This window comes from Festucalex cinctus, chromosome 8 (assembly GCF_051991245.1).
Source record: "Festucalex cinctus isolate MCC-2025b chromosome 8, RoL_Fcin_1.0, whole genome shotgun sequence".
NCBI classification, from domain to species: Eukaryota; Metazoa; Chordata; class Actinopteri; order Syngnathiformes; family Syngnathidae; genus Festucalex; species Festucalex cinctus.
Genome location: NC_135418.1, coordinates 28201908 through 28221418, shown reverse-complemented (window position 1 = coordinate 28221418; position 19511 = coordinate 28201908). Strand labels below are relative to the sequence as shown.

Sequence of the window (19511 nt, the reverse complement as noted above, 5' to 3'; positions counted from 1 at the left end):
GACGAGGGTGGGGTGGGCTTGGAGAGGAACGTGGAGTGGGGGGATAAGTGAGGGGGGGTTGCAAATCGAGAGCCGAGGAGGCGCTTGGCCTGCGGGATTGCGGCGCGTTTATCCTCCTCTGCAGCCGCCGTGTGAAGCGCTACCTCAGGAAAAGACTTCTAAAGCAGGGTGGCCGCCACTGAGCTGTTAATACCCACAACATACACAAGGGGGATTTGAGGAGGGGAGTGGGTGCTTGTATGTTTCATATCATATCTCTGCAGACCTTATCCACTCGCCGCCGTGAGGTTGCCCCGAGTCGGCCGCAGACGTGAAGTTAGCGTGCATGGCAGACGGCATTTAGACCGTCGTGTGTCTTTTACATGAGGGATGGGCGAGTACCGATATCCTACTCATTTCTATGTGGAGGACATCTTTTGACCACAACTTTTGAACCAAATGGCCCCAGACCACATGTGTCGAGATCCGGTGCTCGAAGGGCCGCAGTCCTGCAGGTTTTGGATATTTCCCTTCTTCAACACAGCTGATTCATGATCAGCTCATCAGCAAGCTCGGCAGAAGCCTGATGACGAGCCTGTTAACTCATTGGCTCCCAAAAACGTATAAATACGTTTTATTTTAAATATTACCATGCTCTCAAAGACGTATTTATACGTTTTTATGTTTTTTTTTTTAATTTTATGCTAGAGTATATAGAAAGCTTTGATGCAGCCTCTGAACTGAAGAGAATTGTTGAAGCAATGGTAGTTATTACAAAAATGGCCATCAGGCGACAGCAGAGTATAAGAGATCAACCTGGGCCATGTTGCAAAAAGCTCTTTTTCCCATTGTTTTAAACAGATTTGTGAATAATGATGAAACTTTGCTATATTCTAATGCTAATTGCTGCATAATGGAAACAGATAGAAATGTACTTTATTTTCCTGATGTAAGAAGAGACTCTGATCTTTCTTTTCGTAGGTTCCATGTTTTGATAGCAATAGGACACAATATTCTGTGGGCCTTGCAAAATCAGTCAAAATTCAGTAAAACAACAAAAAATGTGCTGGGAGTGAATGAGTTAATTGGAATCAGCTGCTTCTTCGAGTAGGGAAATCTAGAAAACATGCAGGACTCCGGCTCTAGAGGACCACAGTTTGCCACCCCTGGCCTGGACACTCAGAACCAACATCGACTCCCCCATTTTTAGGGCCCTTGAACACACTGGAAGTCCTTGCGTGGCTCTACAACTGTTTGTTCACCAAGAATGTACCTCAAAATGGCCGTTTCGACCACTTCCCATTAAACGGTTTAGTAAGCTCTGCCCCAAATGACCGAGGGGTTTAATTTTTCGATGCATCATAAGTCATAAGGTGGCACATCATTAAATGTAGGGATTGGCGAGTACCGATACCAGGTATCGGTATGGGGCCGATACCAGCCTTTTTTTCAAGTACTCGAGTACTCGTGACTGCAGACGAGTACTCAAGACAAGCGAGTGATGGCAGAGGGGGAAGACGTTAAGTGAGTCCTCCTTGCCTTTAAGTGGCGCTAGCTTGCAGCAGTTTTTCACCAAAACTTCACCGGTTTGGAAATACTTCAAAATTGTGAATCTTAAACTAAAAGAGCATTTTTGCGTTTTATTTTTAGCGTTAAGACTATTGAATAGTGAGTGTGCTGTTTTTTGTTGTTGTCAAAATTAAAGGAAATATATTTGTTTAAAAATATCTTCCAGTGATTTTTTTTTATTTGTACTACTGGTATCGGCGGTTGGTATCGGTATCGATGAGTACTAAGGGTCTGAGTATCGGTATCGGTATCGGTATCGGTCTGAAAAAAAAAGTGGTATCGAACATCATTTTTATGGAAAAGTACAAATTTAGAGGGGCAACAACTACGATTTTTCCTGAGTTCAAATAAATTAATCTTTCAAATTTGAATTAAAAAAAAACAAACAAACAAAAAAAACAGCATAATTCACAGTTACTTTAATTTTGAGGTGGCCCATGTGCACTTTCTACTCCGTACTTTGGTTTATTACCATTCTCTACCACCGGGGGTGATGACACAATTGGAAAATTATGTAAATTGAGAGAATTAATGTGATCATGATTGATGAATTTTATTGATTGACGTCTTGGGAATTTATAAGATGGAAGACATGGAGGAATGTGAACAAGGGAACATTGCCAAGTTATACTGTATATAAAAAAGTGCGTATATATATATATATATATATATATATATATACTTTTTTGTACTTTATTACTTTTATTGTGATAAAAAATGAATCAGTCGAGTGTGAGCACTTTAACCCCCTGTGGTTCCATCCACAAAGTGTTTAAATAAAGCAGGCCTGCCCACTGGGAATTGCTCTAAAACTGCCTTTGAGCCCCAGCTTATAAGAAGAAGAATCGACACAGTGGAAGGTGGAGTGACGGCATGGGATGTTCTCCAGAGGCTCGCGGATGATTAATTCAACAAAAAGAAATACCTAAAGGGTGATAAAAGATGAAAGATGTGAAAGATATTTCCTCTTTTTAGATGCGTCTCGCTGAAATTATTCGACAATTGTGCAGACTGTCTCGCCGTCATTCGTGCCAAGTTTCCTTGCCGGGCTAATTGAAAGGGACTCGAAACAACTCTTTCCATTTATGTGAACCACAAAATGTCGTCCGAATGAAACGCTGCTCAGTTTAAAAGCAGCGATTGTTGAAATTCAAGGAATCAATAACAATATGAAAAGGGCCCTTTTTCACGATGAATTTTAGAAATGATCAGGAAAAGTTCCACCCACATTAGTTAGAACAAGAAAAAAGCTCAAACTGCGGTGTCAGGGTTCGTTTTATCGCTCCAAATTGTTCCTGAGTTGCTGCTGAATGAGTTTTGCCCACTTTTAGTCTCAGAGAATGGGAAGTGCAATGTCTAAGTGCAGCGCTGCCTGGTCAATGGGTTGTGGAATCAAAAAACACCCACTAACTATGGCCAGCAGATGGCAGTATCGTATCTCTTATCATTCAATGGGCTCAAGGTGGATGAAATTACAATGAAACGTGACAAATCTGATGAAATAGAACGTTTTCAAGGATGACGTGAATGATCAAAGTCTTTGTCACGTTAAATCTAATTCATAGAGCATCACTAAACAAAAATATTAGTGTCAAAGGCACTGTTGTGGAGAAAATGTATCTATTCACAAAATGCTTCTTTTCTCCTTATTTTTTCAATGTTTGTTCAATGTCACCCAAATGACCTATTTTCAAGTGGTGATTACGAAAGAACTGAATAAGGTACAAACATTTTTTTTTTTCGAATGACAGAATGAAATGTGCTCTTTCATGTGGACGGCACTTTGTACACACAATATTCTGAATGCCTTGAAGAATGAGTTAAAATGCTCGAAATAGGCCGGTAAGTTTTTTTATTTTTATTTTATTGTATTTTATTTTATTTTTTTTAATTTTTATTTTATTTTATTTTATTTTATTTTATTTATTTTTTTATTTTATTTTATTGTATTTTTTTTATTGTATTTTATTTTATTTTTTATTTTATTTTATTTTATTTTATTTTATTTTATTTTATTTTATTTTATTTTATTTTATTTTATTTTTTTTTATTTTTTTTATTTTTTTATTTTTATTTTTTTTTATTTTTTTTGATAACGTGGCAGTACAAAAGTTAAAAACGTGACTCCAAGTGTTTTCTAACATCAACCTCCTTTTCTTTTTTTGCCCAAAAACAATCACCTCAGTTTTGTTTTGATTGCAACTGACCCAAGGGTAATATATACAGACTGAGCAAAAGGGGTCCAAGGATTGACCCTTGAGGGACTCCACGCCTTTTCATCAGATGCAAATCTTCCAATCCTCACAACAATCTCGTTCAAAGATTTTTCTCAAATTGTCACTCAATTGATTGAGGTGATGCTAAATTGTGAGAAATTCCAGTCTATTATCTCCCCTTCTCATTCGTGGCCCTTGACAACAATTTCACCAATCAACACAGAATCAGATTGTCAATTCTGACTGAGATGCCTGAAAATGAACAGGAAACTTTTTTTTTTTTTTTTTCCCCTTGAATCGATTCGTACAGTCATCACTGTTAACCACCGATTGCCTGCCCGTTCGGCATATTTTTATCGACCCGCGACCGACGTAGTGTCAGAACCTGAGCAGGACTTTACACGGCGCGCTATTAGAAAGCTAACCACCCGTGTGATAACATCTTAAGTGCTCTTTAATGGCGCGCGCACCGAAGCCTTTGTTGTGCGGGTGTTTACTGGCGCATGAGCCCTTACGATCAAACGCTGTCTCATTAAGAGCCGAAACGGGACGCTGGAGAATAGACCACATGGAAATCTATGGAAGATGGCCTGTGAGGGCAGCCTGATATTAAGAGAGTCGAGTACAACTTTGCGCAATTAAGACCGGCATGAAACATTTGAAGACAACTGTTAATCTAGTTTCAACTTTTACAATTTAGTCTGGGTAAAGAATACTTATTTGGAGGTGAAGAGCAACACTTGTGACCTCCTCCAAGGATGACATCATCACCTTGGGACCTCACTGTGTGTCCGAGTTCATTTTTGTGCCGGGGCACGCCTACTTTACTGTTGTCGGGCCTTTGGTTACAAAAAAGTAGACTAGTAGTAGATTTTGGACTCGCTAAAAGCAGGTCTAAGTGGTGGTGTCAAGCAATTTTGGTGAATTGATTGTCTATGGCTGACTGGCCAGCACGTCCGCCTTCCGGTACTGAGGATGCAAGATCGAGTCTGCGATTTGGCCTTCCTGGGTGGAGTTTGCATTTTGGACTTGCTAAAAGCAGGTCTAAATGGTGGTGTAGGTATTGTAACTGGTGGATCTGATCGAGGTGTAGGCACAGATTCTTAGCTCCACTCGAGCTCGACCAGTTGAAAACTGGATCTGATCGAGTACTTATTTATTTATTTATTTTTTGTATGGTCACCTCTACTAGATTCCCATGAGAACAGTTTGACCAAAAACTCTGGCAGTTTCAGTTTTGCCGGCAATAATCCAAAATGGTCAAATTATCGTACATTTGCCATTTTTGGGGATTTTTGATCGTACATTGTACAGAGGGTCAAATTATCGTAAAAACATGATCATTATCGTACAACTGGCAACACTGTCATGTTTTTAGTTTAAGGGTTGTATTCTGGATTTGCTTTTAGTTCCATTGCGGTTTGTTTTGTTATCTCCTTGCATCTCTTTTGTCTCGTTTAGTGTGATCTTGTCCACTTGTGCTTGTCTACCTTCCCTCTTGTGTCAACCAATCACTGCCCCCAGCCATGTGTGTCTTGTCCAGGTGTCCCCTTGTTGTGTAATTAGTTCGGTTCAGTTCTTGTTGGTCCATTGTTGTTGTTTCCCCACGTCATGCTGCCATTGTTCCGCCACGTCTCGTCTCATCTTGTCTCGTCTCGTCTCGCCTCTTCTAATCTAGTCTCGTCTAGCCTCGTCTCGTCACTTCTAATCTAGTCTAGTCTCATCTTGTCTCATCTCGCCTCGCCCCGTCTCGTCTCGTCTCGCCTCGTCTCGCCTCGTCTCGTCTCGCCTCGTCTCGTCTCGTCTCGTCTCGTTTTCCCTCTCTGGACTTTGTTTTTGGAATCCCAGCCCTGCACCTCATTTTGTCACCTCATTTTCTTGATTAAAATCCCTTTTTTTTTGGACTTCATTCCTCTGCCTCCTCGCTTGCCTACCTGCACTTTGAGTCCTCCACCGCACCTCATCCGGACACAACTAGTTTAATGGCCAGACAAATATTTCTGTCAGCGCTCCAACACGAAGCGCGCAGGCCAAAGCGGGCGAGGTTCTTTACGTTGCCGTGTGCCAGCTACACATCTGCCCTGCTTACATGACCTCCATTCCCGTGAAGCGAGATTGTAAATAATGTTCCGCTGAGTTAAGCGGACTAAATCCTAAAGCTTCATCTTGCTGACAGAGTCTTTGGTTTGTAATCTGGATTCACAGCGACAAGGTTTTTAGGATTTTTTTTTTTTTTTTTTTTCCACCCCTTTCAGAACTGACATCATTGCCAGGTGAAAGTTTACTCGATGAAGTTGGAGTGGGGCGGTAATTACCTGCGTTAACTAGCCCCACACTGCAATCCCTGACATTGTAAGAGTTGAGAGAGGCAGAGGAGGCTTGGCGATGCAGAGCGAGTAATTAAAGGAAGATTGCAGGCTATTGAAGGATCTCCGGGGCACCTCCTCTTCCTCACTCCCAAGATGAAGATGACAGTTAATGATTGTATTGTATTTTTGAAAGCACTTCAGCTCCTATATTCCATAGCGCTCTCTCCACGCAGAGCAAACACCACCGCATCTTTCATTCGGACCGGTTTTTTTTCCCCCTTCATGTTCCATTAGCAAATTGCCAAAGTGTGCCTCTCTCCTCCCCGCGTGCCCACTAACTCCTCCATTAGAAAGCTAACAGGGGAATGTATTCATTTAAAAAAAAAAAAAAAACAAACAGGAAAAACAATCAACTTCCCTCCGGGGTCTCTTTTTTTTTTTATTTTTTTATTTTTTTTTTTGACATTGCAGAAGCGAGACGGTCGGCCGCGGAACCCCGAGAGTCGTCTTTCGAGCGTGGCGCCGAGGTCATCGGGCTGAAGGGACGGTGAGTCTTTTTTTATATTTGTGTAATCCCGCCGGCCGCCAACAAGTTCTGCTTGACCAGCACGCCGCTGATTTTTGTTTTCTGATGTCATGCGTGCACCCGCCGAGATAAGATAATCCCATCCATCTTCTGGAGAGTTGTATCGGTGAAAAAAAAAGGACACCGGCTTTGACCTTGGACCACCGTGTTTCTTGTGAACGCTCTGCCGCTCACATTTCTTGACCAAAACACCTTTTTGAACTTTGACGGGATTTATTTTTCCACGGCCCAAGCAAGGGCATTATAGGATTTTAAATTACATCTGTTACAAGATGTCTTCAGACAGCTTGGGACAAAAAAGTTCAAAGTCACGACTTTATTTGCCTTCCAAATGTTGCGGGTATTTTCTTCTTCAAATGTCAAGAAAGCAAGAACAAACTGTTATGCGAGGTAGTGCGCAATATGTGACGCGATATGAAACAAAATGATATGCCGCGCTACAGAAAAATCTGATTTGGTACGATGCAGCGCTGCACTGCAGTATTTGCTAGCGCACGATGAGGCACGATAAAGTTACGATGTGATACGGTAGGCTGTAATATGATGTGATGCAATATTACACAATTCATTATGATATGATCCACATTAGTTCTGTCACTATTAAATAGTTTTAGAAAACTCAATTATTTAATCGATTCATTGACTAATTGGATTCATTTTAATTTTGCATTAAAGTATTTTTTCCCCTAATTACTATTTATTAACAAGTGATTGGTGGTTATTTCGTACTTTTGTATTTGTTTAGTAGGTTAAAAAAAGATGTACTATGTTATCAATTTGGTCATTTTTTTTTCCAAAGTAAAAACTTTCATGAAGGACTACAGAAATCAGTGAACAATTACTCTTGATATGCTGAAATCAGAGGATTTGGACAATTTTAAATTAAAAAATGGCTCGCACCATTACTTGATAATCAACATAGTTGTCGATTAATTTTATAATCGATTACTTTTTGATTAATCGATTATTTTCAACATGCACATATATGGAACATCACAATGTGATATTGGTATAATGATTCTCTATGGCAAAATACGCTATCGTATGATACATTATAAGGTTATACGGTTTGAAATACTACGGTACAATATAATACGATATAAATATTACGTCATACAATGTGATGCGATTTATGTCACAATAAGATGGGATATATTAGACGTCATGTTGTGATACAATCTAATATAATACAATATGTTCCAATACATAATAATGTTAGCATATAATACACCATACGACACCTGAAATGCGTTTATCAAAATTTTTTATTTTTATTTTTATTTAACCTTTATTTAACCAGGATAGTCCCGTTGAGATTAAGAACCTCTTTTTCAAGGGAGTCCTGGCCAAGAGGCAAAATAACCGTAACTATTCACACACTCACAAAAAAAAAAAAAAACAACTTCAACAATGACAATTTTTGCAATTGGGCTACTTTTCCCAAGTATGTGCGTGTTTCTGTCTTTGTGTGTGCTTTTGTTTACCTCCAAATCTGCGGATTACTGCACATCCAAAAAGCGCTGAGTCATCAGCTCAGGTGAAGAGTCTTAATACGTCTCGTCCTGTGTCGCGTCCTCGGAATATCAGGGTTAATATCAAACTTGGGGCGATCCAGTCATTGAGATTACGTGCGTTTGATTCTGTTTACGCCATCTGCTGTGTGATATAATTGAATGTGCCGCATGCCATAATTCGATATTATCCGCGTACGTATTGCGTGTGCGCGCGCACGTTGTGTCGCACATTCGGCTCAAATCGAAATAGAAGAGTCTTGCAGGGATTAGTGGGACCCGCTGAACTTGTTATGGCAATAACATCTGCACTTGATGAAGGTGATCCGACGCCTCTCATCCCCGATGAGAGTATTAGACTGCATTGAGCCACAACGCTATTATTATTTTTTAATAAGCAGGACTTGCACTAACGATTATGTTCCAGCAAACATATGTAAAGAAGAACAATCCTTATTTAATATTTATAATGTTTTGTGTTTGTTTCTTTCTTATACGATATACGTTATGTTTATTTAACCTTTTGTACTGCATAAATAGTACGCATATACATATGGAATGGTCGTCGTTTCTCATGATCTGGTTTGTTTCCAAGTGGTCAATTACTGCTAAAGTATAGCGCGATGCTAACCAACCACAAAAACATCCTCAGAATCAACTCATGTATAATGTTTGTTTGTTTGTTTGTTTGTTTTGAACTCTCCAAATTAATTGGGTCTCAATAAGTTATAATCTGTTACGATACAATATGGTTCAATAAATACTACCTCATAGGACATGCTGTTTGATAAAGTTGGTTTTTGATGAACTCGGCAACGTTTTGAACTCAAATGGGCTTTTTGATCTCAACAAGTTTTTCGACTTAATCATAGCAAAGAAAACGGCTCTTATGTCGCAGACGGGGGCCTGGCGAATTTGTCGGCTGCATGACGTCACTCCCGCGGCAACTTGACAGCACGCACAGATTTTTTTTTTCTTTTTTTTACTCACTCACTCACAGTGAGTGAGTGACTCACTCACTCACTAACTCACTCACTCACTCACTCACTCACTCACTCACACATGTAAGCTTGCGTGAGTCACTCACTCACTCACTCACACATGTAAGCTTGCGTGAGTGAGTGAGTGAGTGAGTGAGTGACTGACTCAGTCACTCACTCACTCAGTCACTCACTCACTCACTCACTCACACATGTGAGTGAGTGAGTGAGTGAGTGAGTGAGTGAGTGAGTGAGTGAGTGAGTGAGTGAAAAAAAACAAAAAAAAACTTTGATTCATGAGAGTTGTATGGAAATTGTTTCGGTTTTGGTAAAACGAACATAAAAAAAAAAAAAAATGTTGAACACAAACTACTGTCGACTTGCTAAATCTACCAAACAGCTTTTTGTGCTTGGCAGAGGGACACTGTAGTCGGCAAGCATGTCAACTGGTATGCAGCCAGGATGAGGCATTACTTCTGTTAAATCCTTCAGCGCTGATCAAAAGCAACCTTTGCAACGGACACACAAATACACATCCAAGCCTTGATGACAAAAAAACAAACAAACTTGAGCAATAAAAAAAACAGTCGCTGACCTTTGTGTCGCTACTCGCCGTGCAGATGGTTGTCGGTATGTTGCACGCTAGTCTCTTTTTGCATCACGGGCCCATTTGAACTGCTGCCTCCTGTCATCTTTTTGTAAAACAAACAAACAAACAAACAAAAAAAAGATCCAGCTTTGCTGCTCCAATAAATGTGGTCAATATGCTCTAATTAAATCATCCCCATATCGTCCAGACTATCCAGTAAATCATAAAACGTTTATGTGGCGAATGAGTACATTTTTAATGGCCCTTTTATTGTCAAAGTGAGCTCATATTAAAATGCCGCTTGTGTCAACACTCTTTGGATGACTGTGATGAAAGGAGAAGATTTTAATTAAGATAAAACAAAAAAATAAAATAAAATAAAAAAAAAGACCCGGTCATCATGTCTTGTTTGGAAGCTTTTGAGAGGCTTTTACAAATCTCAAATACTCACAGTTCAATCGAGTTTTTTTTTGTTTTTTTTTAATGCACAGGCTTATGCAAAACTGTGTCAATATTTACTCTGTACTCATATGAGAGTGCGGGTGGAGAATTAAAGGAATAGCCTGAATACACATGGCATGCAGACGTCACTGTTAGCATTTCCATCATAGGGAATGTATTGAAAATCGTTATTTTCATGCCATTAAGTCAAACACTATTTATTATCTAATATTTTTAGAATCATTATAAAATCGATTCATTGATTCATTTTAAATTTGCAGTAAAGTGCATTACAACCCCCCCCCCCCCCCCCCAAAAAAATAAAAAAATAAAATAAAAATAAAAATTATGTGGTACTATGTTACTGGTTTGATAATTGTTTTCGAAAAGTAAAAAGATGTTTGCAAATGTCTTGTTTTGATCAGTCTTCTTTCATTAAATCGGCGAACAATTACTGTTGACATGTTGAAATCAGAGGATTTGGACAATTTCAAATAAAAAAAATGGCTCCAAAAAATTACTCGATTATTAAAATAGTTGTCGATTAATTTGAGAATTGATTACTTGTCGATTAATTTTGACAGCTCTACACTATTTTAATGAATGAAATTATGTTTTAACGCGTGTTCTAGTTTGTTCATATGAAAACAAAACAAAAAAAAGAATAAAGTCTTTAGAGTGGGATAGCTAAAACTCCAACCCAATGTAACAAAGGGCTGACGAAACATCCATTCTTCTTTAATATTCCATAACAGCTCATCAACTCGTCATTATTGCCTCAGTTGAGAAATATTTAATTCAAAGTCACATTTGGCAGTGTTACGTCTGAACATCAACCATGAAAAGAGTTTTGAAGCCAGCCAATATCAAATAATGATACCGACTGTATCTTAGCTACAAAGAGGTTTTTTTCTAACTTGTTTCGGCTAAAATTAAATTGATGACTTAAAACACAAAAGGATTAACTAGTTAAACGTGAAATAATAATTGTGGGAATGCTGAAGCATTCCCACATATGTTATTGGGATTTTTACTCTCCACACTTTTTTTTTTTTTTGCCGCATAACAACTTCCACATAATACTTCCAATTTACGTTTTTCAAATTTCATATAGCTTAAAAAAAATCACACCCCCCTGGGCTATATATAATCTGATTCCACATTACTGACAGTATTTGCACAATTTAACGTTTAATATCAACTTTTCCCCCATTCATTTTCAATGGGACAGACATTGCACTTTTTCTAAGTATCACTTTCCACGCCCACTTCCATCCATATAACTTATCATCATTACCAGATGTCTGATACTGCTCGGTGGCACAGTTGGTAAAGCGCATTATCCAGTAACCAGGAGGTTATAATTTCATAAATTATCTCTCACTTCATAAGCATTCCACATGTGTTCAAATCTTAGCATTCAGCTTTCAGCATTCCCACGCAATTTATGCAGAAATTGCACTTAGTCTAGTTTAACATTACTGTACTTAATTGAAATATTTAATCATGATTGTTCTTTTAATTTTTAACATAATTTTACTGCTCTGATTAATATATATTTCATCACCTTTTTATAAATATATCATGACATTATTTAATTCATTTAATTTTGGCACCAACAACCCTAATAACATCAACACCAGATGAAAAACTACAATAAAATGCAAATCTTGACTGTTGTATTCTTTTCCGACGCAACGGTGTCCATAATGTTGGTAATCAGCGCATCGAAAACGTTGCCTTCATAAAGCACTGCCAGAGACTGTGCAGGTACGCCTAATGAAGTGTAGCTAATGACCAAACATTGGAAAAACGGCGTTCCGTCAACTTGGGGGGAGTGCATTAATGCTGTTCCGGCAATTAGCGCTAGCCTAACTAAGCCGCCTTTACTAAGACGCCGTTTGTCACACATCTGCTGACGAGCTTCCTGAGAGTTTTGTCGGCATTTTCTCCATGCTCGTGCCGTCACGTGCATGCCTCCATTTGTTGTGTAATCCAGAAGGTTTGGCAGCGCAAAGGATCTTGTGGGGGGATTGTGAAGCATCCGGCCTCATTCATCAATCCAAGCAAACAGACTGAGAGAAGTTACTGGATGCGTTCAGCACACTGGTTCCTAATTGTTTTCACGCTAAGCGCCACCTCAACAAAATACTTCGCTCTCCGTGTAGCGACATCGGGACCAACATTTCCGTATTCACTGCCAGCTGTTTTCAAAGCAGTGTCTTATATTTGCAGCCGTTTTACCGCTTTTGCCGGATCTTTTAAGACACAAGGAATATTGCGTTCTCTTATAATAGAAACAATGAACCTACTGTACTAAAGTTTGGGCCTGTTTATATATATATATATATATATATATATATATATATATATATATATATATATATATATATATATATATATATATATATATATATATATTAGGGGTGCTAAAAAAATCGATTCGGCGATATATCGCGATACTACATCGCGCGATTCTCGAATCGATTCAATAATTATTTTTTTATTTTTTTATTTATTTTATTTTTTTTAAGAGCTCAGAATTGTTCATTCGGTAGTCTTACCGATTCAACGTCTTATCATCATTGCCTTTTTTTTCTTCTTTCTTTTTTTTTGTGTGTGTGAATCAATTTTTAAACTTCCATTTTTAATGGAAAAATATTCAACAAAACGTCTGACTTCGGGTTAGGATTCACACCTTGAGCATGGAAGAACGTTATATGAACGGAACATTAAGCCTTAATATTTTATTTTAATGCTGTTCAAACATGAAACAGATTACAACCTCTATAAGACTGAAATTTCAGATAAATAAATAATACATTTTCATAGAAATCTTACACTCTTACTGATGAGTATTTTCTAAATTTGAATGAAAAAAAATCGCAACAATCGACTTATAAATTCGTATCGGGATTAATCGGTATCGAATCGAATCGTGACCTGTGAATCGTGATACGAATCGAATCGTCAGGTACGAGGCAATTCACACCCCTAATATATATATATATATATATATATATATATATATATATATATATATATATATATATATATATATATATATATATGCATTAGAAAATGGGTTAGTTTCACCAAAAATTAATTAATTAATCAATTTAGCACAAGACTACATTTAGGAGCCAGGTGAGGTTATTTAGCTTATTCTCACAAATGAATGAGTAATTACGGTTTGGAGCCATTTTTTATTTATTTTTTTAATTCAAAATTGTCCGTATCCTCTGATTTTAGCATACCAACAGTAACTGTTCACTGATTTCTGTAGTCCTTCATGGAAAAAAAACAACAACTGATTATCATCTGTGTTTAATCGAAATAACACACTTACAAACACCTATTTTTACTTTGGAGAACAATGTCCGAACCGGTAGCATAGTACAACATCAATCCCCCCCATTTTTTTTAAGTGCTATAAAATACGAAGTACGACCTAACCACCAATCACTGGTTAATAAACAGTAATCAAGTAAGAACTGCTTTTGTAATACATTTTAATGCAAAATTAACATGAATCTGATTAGTCAATTAATCAATTGAATCGACAGATTAATCGAAACATCGAAACATAATCGATAGTGACAGCACTACTTATTAGGGGTGTGCTAAAAAATCGATTCATAAAAGAATCGAGATTCTCATTTATTACTCGAATGTAATCGATATTTAATATCCAAAAATCGATTTTATTTAAATTAGAAATGAAGAAGAAGAAGGGGAAAAGGCAGTTGTAGCCCACATGCTGTTTTTGTGGAAAAGGGCACTTACAATACAAAATTAATCAATGTTTAAACAAAAAAAAAAAGACACTTTAATGTCTCTATTCGTCATGCAAAGCAGACTGAAGTAGATCATGACAATGTTGTGCATATCTGTAAATTGAAGCAGAAATCATTTGTCAATCAAATCATTTTGTATCGAAAATCGTTTAAATCGAATCGTAGACCCAAAAATGGTAATTGAATCGAATCGTGAGACACTCAAAGATTCCCAGCCCTTCTACTTATATTAATACAATTAATGTATTCTGGACTGTGTGTTATTGTGTGCCTGTTTGCTGAGGTTTTTTTCTAAATCGGTACTGTGCTCGCCTTACAAGATCAAACTTGGGAGTTATTTTTTTTCCCCTCCGTTCCCCCCTTATGTTTTTCTTTTCATCTACGAAAACGGCGTCCTACCTATTAATGCGACCGTTGTTTATCCCGTTGTCGGTTATTATTTCGCAGTCTCTCTTGGACACGTTGTGTCTGTTCTATTTCGTTTTTCAATGTATCTGATTCTATTCTGATTCTGTCAAATAAAAACGGAACCGTATTCAATATTTACGACAAACAGCCCGCAAAAATTTAATTCAAATTGAAAAACAACGGTATTTGGTCCGTGATCGTTTCGCGTACCACTTGACGTCCGCGCGTCACGTTGTTAGACTCACCGGTTTAGCATACTTTCCCACCAGACGAAACGGGGAGCGGGTTTGTGGGGGCAGTGAACGTGTGCGGCGTTCGCTCCGGATGACGAATCCGCTGCAGCCAAGAATCAAAGCGGCCAATTTGACACCAGCTTACCAGCAAGGAAGTGAAAGGAGGGCTGAGCGCTGCCTAAAGACCCGCCGGATGCCACACAAGGGAATCCGTCTGCTGCAAGGCTGACCAAGGATGCATTGATTCTAAATTGGCACGCAAAAAAAAAAAAAAAAAAAAATACGGGTGAATAATTTGTGGGGAAAAACGGTTGTCGGTTCCTCTTTTCCTTACCTCGTAGTCAGCTCTTTTCTATTGGCTGCTTGGTGCGATGTCGATTTCAATCATGCTGGAAAGTTCAGCCTTGGGCCAGAGAAATTGCGATTAGTTTTGCTCCTGGATTTAATCTTTGAAGAACGTATGGCTTTTTTTTTTTTTTTGATCGTTGTCCATCTGTATCAAGTACGTGTATAATCCGCAATTTTAAATCTCTTTGTATAACGTTTATGTTTAAATGACGCTGAACTTAAATCTGATCTTAATATAGTTTTGTTTCCAATGAGATGAGACACATTTTCAATGTAATACATTATATAGACAACGGCAAAAAAAAAGAAAAAGTGTTTAATCCTTACCTCAAATGTGTGGATTGTCCTCCCATCCAGTTCTTACAACATTTATTTACAAGTCAGCTAACTGATTTCTTTTTTAATCTGATAATATCCGCTACTGGACAATATATACTAGGATGAGATAACTATTTATGTTTGTCTTCCAAGGTGTATGTCTAACCTCACGATACGATACGTATCACGATACAGGGGTCACAATACGATATGTATCGCGATACATATGTATCCCAATACATGATCTTCAAGGCGATACGTAGCCCGATATTTGACATTAATTTACTTGCATTTTATCATAACAGTCATATGTATACCTAAAGGATATGTTTATTATGCTGGATGACAAAATGTTTTTGCTAGCAGCTCTTCTGGTTTACCACCAAGCGGCATGCCTGGTCGAAATGTGTACGCACTTAAGAGCAGGGAGCAGTTTTTACAGACACACCGGGAAAATGTATTAATAGGCATGAGCCTAATACAGCTCTAAAATGTGCTTATTTGAAATATTTGGGGAAATAAAAACATCATTTTTTTTTCATGCAACGCATTTTATTTAATATTTTTTAAACATAATATAGGAAAATTGGTACATTGAGACACGTGCCATGTTAAGTTTATAAGTAAATAAATGTTGATATTCTTCCTCTGCTTTCATTTTTCTTAGTGTCCAATCACTGGTGAGCTATTTTTGCATTAATTGAAGGCAATTAACTTCAAAGACGCTGCTGTTTTTTTTTTTTTTGTTTTTTTAAGTACAATGCAAGCTGCAAAGGCAAACGTTAACTGCCTATTTAAAGTTAACGAGCAATATCAATTCTGATGCCTGCGTATCGATACGTGTATTGTAATGAGGCGCGCAACGATATATTGCCGTATCGATTTTTTGAGCACACCCCTAATGTCTATACCTTTGTAACAGTATTAGGAAATCCAATCATAGCACGGTTACGTCCGCAGATACCATTGAGCCAACTTGTGTCGTGACAAACGCGATAGAGTGCATGGAACATGGTGATGGATGCTCCTCCAAAACCCAATAAAAAAAATAAAAAATAATAAACGCAACCCGGCTGGCGTTGAGACGGTGTCAGCTTGAAAATGTACCTCGCGAAGATGCTGCGCTCGCACGGCAGATGTTGCCTTGTATCGATCCGATGGTTGGAAAGTGGGAACGCGCGCCGGCGTGTCGTCTTTTGCGCTTCGAAACATGGAGACGACTTGTTGGAATTTAATTGAAGATGGGATTCTTGCTTTCTGTTTTCCGAAACGTGATGCTCATTTTTAGCCGTTTATGTGTCGTGAGACATAATCGGGTGTTGCCCTAGGAAATCGTCATGCTTCACATTATTATTTGACGGTGATTCCTGATGTTTATAAGTGTTGTTCGTACTCGAAGATGTCAAATCAGTTTGTCCGCCACTGACATAACTGAAATTCCGTTCGGGATTAGTCTAGTTTAGAAAAACAGCACTGTATTGAAAACGGAATATAATAATAGCTAAGAATGTCTACATGAACTTGACTTTTGTGAACAGCAGAAGACATTCAAAGGCAAAGCAAAGAAAAAGAGTCGCTTATTAAAACTCCTCAAAGAACGCACATTGACAACATTTAAATGCATTTACAAACAGAAAAGTAAAAGCTATTTAAAAGAAAGTTAAGAAAAAAAAAAAACAGCTTTCTGAAATCACTAAAAGACCGTATTGTGAATTTGATTTTGAAAAGGCAAAGAAGACCTTAATTAAAGGTATGTGAAAAACATTTAACCTGGATTTAAAGGTATTTATGCTTAGTAGGGCTGGGCAATAAATCGAATTAATTCGATACATCGTCATTTTAAAAAAATCGAATCGTTGAAAATTTGCTAAATCGTGAAATTGAATTTTATCTTCTGGATGATTAAAAACTGTTGTTCTTATGTTCTGTTACATCCAAATGCTTTTATGTGGTGTAATTTTGTGTTAAAACTGATCTAGAATCAGTATACGTTACTGGTGTCTGAACATTTTGCACAGGAATTATTTTTGAATAAATGAAACCTTTAAGTAAACGTTTGATGGATTTATTAGGTTAAAATCGCTTAAAATCGTCCTGAATGACTGCAAAAAATCGAGATTTTATTTTTTGGCCATATCGCCCAGCCCTAACGCTTGCTCTTGGCAACTTATTCACATTTGTGTGCAGCATAACAGCTAAATACCGTTTCACCATGTTTGTTTTGAAACCTGAGCTCCACCAAATTGACCAAGTTTGAAGACCCGCATTTGTTTTCCATTAGCATTTCCATAATGTGTTCAGGCAGGACCCAAACCATTCAGTGCTTTCTGAAACTGAATCGTAAAAACCTATCCTTTAGCTGACCTGGAGCCAGTGTAAATGGTTTAGAACTGGAGTGATATGTTCTGATCTCTTATCGTCTGGTCGGGACCCGAGCTACAGCGTTCGGAATGAGCTGCAGTTGTTTGATGCTCTTTTTAGGCAGTCCAGTCAGAAGACCGTTATATGAATCAAGTCTACTGGAGATAAAAGCCTGGATAAGCTTCTCCTTGTCTGCTTGAGGTTTGCAACCCTTCAACCTGAATATATAATTTTTTCAGCTGCTAAAACGGCTGTTTTAGTACGGAGCCCTTAAGGTGACATGGTAGGAAAAAAAAAAACTTTGCGTTCCCTCGCAAAGATTGCGTTCCCTCGCAAAAAACTTACGTAAACTTTCGTAACTTACGTAAAACGTAATCTTTTCGTTCGAACGTAAAGTTGTTTTGCGAAGCAACGCAAAGTTGTTTTTTCGCCTACCATGTCACCTTCGCTGCGCCGTAAACACTTCCGGGTCATCTTCCATGTGAACGAAAGCGACGTGTAAACAAAGCAGTGGAAAAATACATGCTCCATCCTAGTCGCTTTGGGAAAGCTTTCCCACTGTTTTGTTTCACGCTTACAAACGTTCCATCCTCGTCGCTTTTGTTCACATAGAAGATGACCCGGAAGTGTTTACGGCGCAGCGAAGGTGACGTGGTAGGCGAAAAAAAACAACTTTGCGTTCCCTCGCAAAACAACTTTGCGTTCGAACGAAAAGATTACGTTTTACGTAAGTTACGAAAGTTTACGTAAGTTTTTTGCGAGGGAACGCAAAATGTTTTGCGAGGGAACACAAAGTTTTTTTGTTTTTTTTCTACCATGTCACCTTAGGCCAGGGGTGGTGAGATCCGGTCCTCGAGGGCCGCAGTCCTTCAGGTTTTGGATATTTCACTCCTTCAACACAGCTGATTCATGATCAGCTCATCAGCAAGCTCTGCAGAAGCCTGATAACGAGCCTGTTAATTGGAATCAGCTGCACTTCGAGTAGGGAAATCTATAAAACCTGCAGGACTCCGGCCCTCGAGGACTGCAGTTTGCCACCCCTGCCTTAGGGGCTCCGTAGTTTTAGTGATTTGATATGACTGCTGAAAGTCGGGTCCCAATCTACCGATCAAACTCCACACAGCAAGACTGGAAGGCAAGATTCAAACCCTCAACCTTAGAAGTGCGCGGCAGAACCACAAATTCGCCGTTGCTGCCCCAGAAACCGATGAATGCGCTGCAACAACGTCGAATCATTTTAAGCATTATTCACCGCGGCGTATCGGTGAAGACAAGCTCATGTTACTCTTGCATTGGCGCTTCCACGACGCCACGAGTCTATTCACTCCTTTTCAAAAGCTTTTTCTAAATCCTCTGAGCTTCCAGTTCCTTTGACTTCCGTCTCTATCTTACACTCGCCGAGAGAGAGAGAGAAAAAAAAAAAATCCCAACCCACAGTCGAGAATCCGGAATGCAGACTGCCAGGCTTTTGCCACCTCCTCAGATGCAGTGGAAGCGAGGAAGCAAAGGGACTTTTAATGAACAGGCCTTTTATTGATCTGTGGACAAAACAGTTGTTAATTATGCGCGGGTGGGCGTTTAATTGAGCAAGCCAAACAAGATCCCCTGCTTGCTAATGCGTGGTCAGGAATGAGGAGAGTTTGATTGAGTCCTGCCGCTGACGGATGGGACGGCGACAATCGCTAAAGCCAAGCCGCCGCCGAGGCTTCTTTTCCGCGCCCTCGTAACGGGTTTGCTGCCTTTGTGTCAGTAACTGCCTCATCCGCCTGCGTATCTCTCCACACTAATGAAAAATGTCCTTCGTTCCGTCATTTTTCTTCGGTGTGTGACCTTTTTGTCATATTCTCCAACACAGGCTGGCTGGTG

The 19511-nt window shown here is 38.7% G+C and overlaps 1 protein-coding gene across 1 annotated transcript in view; it reads left to right on the top strand.

Moving 5' to 3' along the window:
* The window catches only part of cdh22 (cadherin 22), a 238991-nt gene that overhangs the window by 101236 nt on the left and 118244 nt on the right, over positions 1 to 19511 (top strand). Inside the window, exon 5 of the mRNA XM_077529529.1 lies at positions 6545 to 6620. The gene's annotated coding sequence lies outside the window, so the exon portion shown is untranslated. The remainder of the gene's footprint in view (positions 1 to 6544; positions 6621 to 19511) is intronic.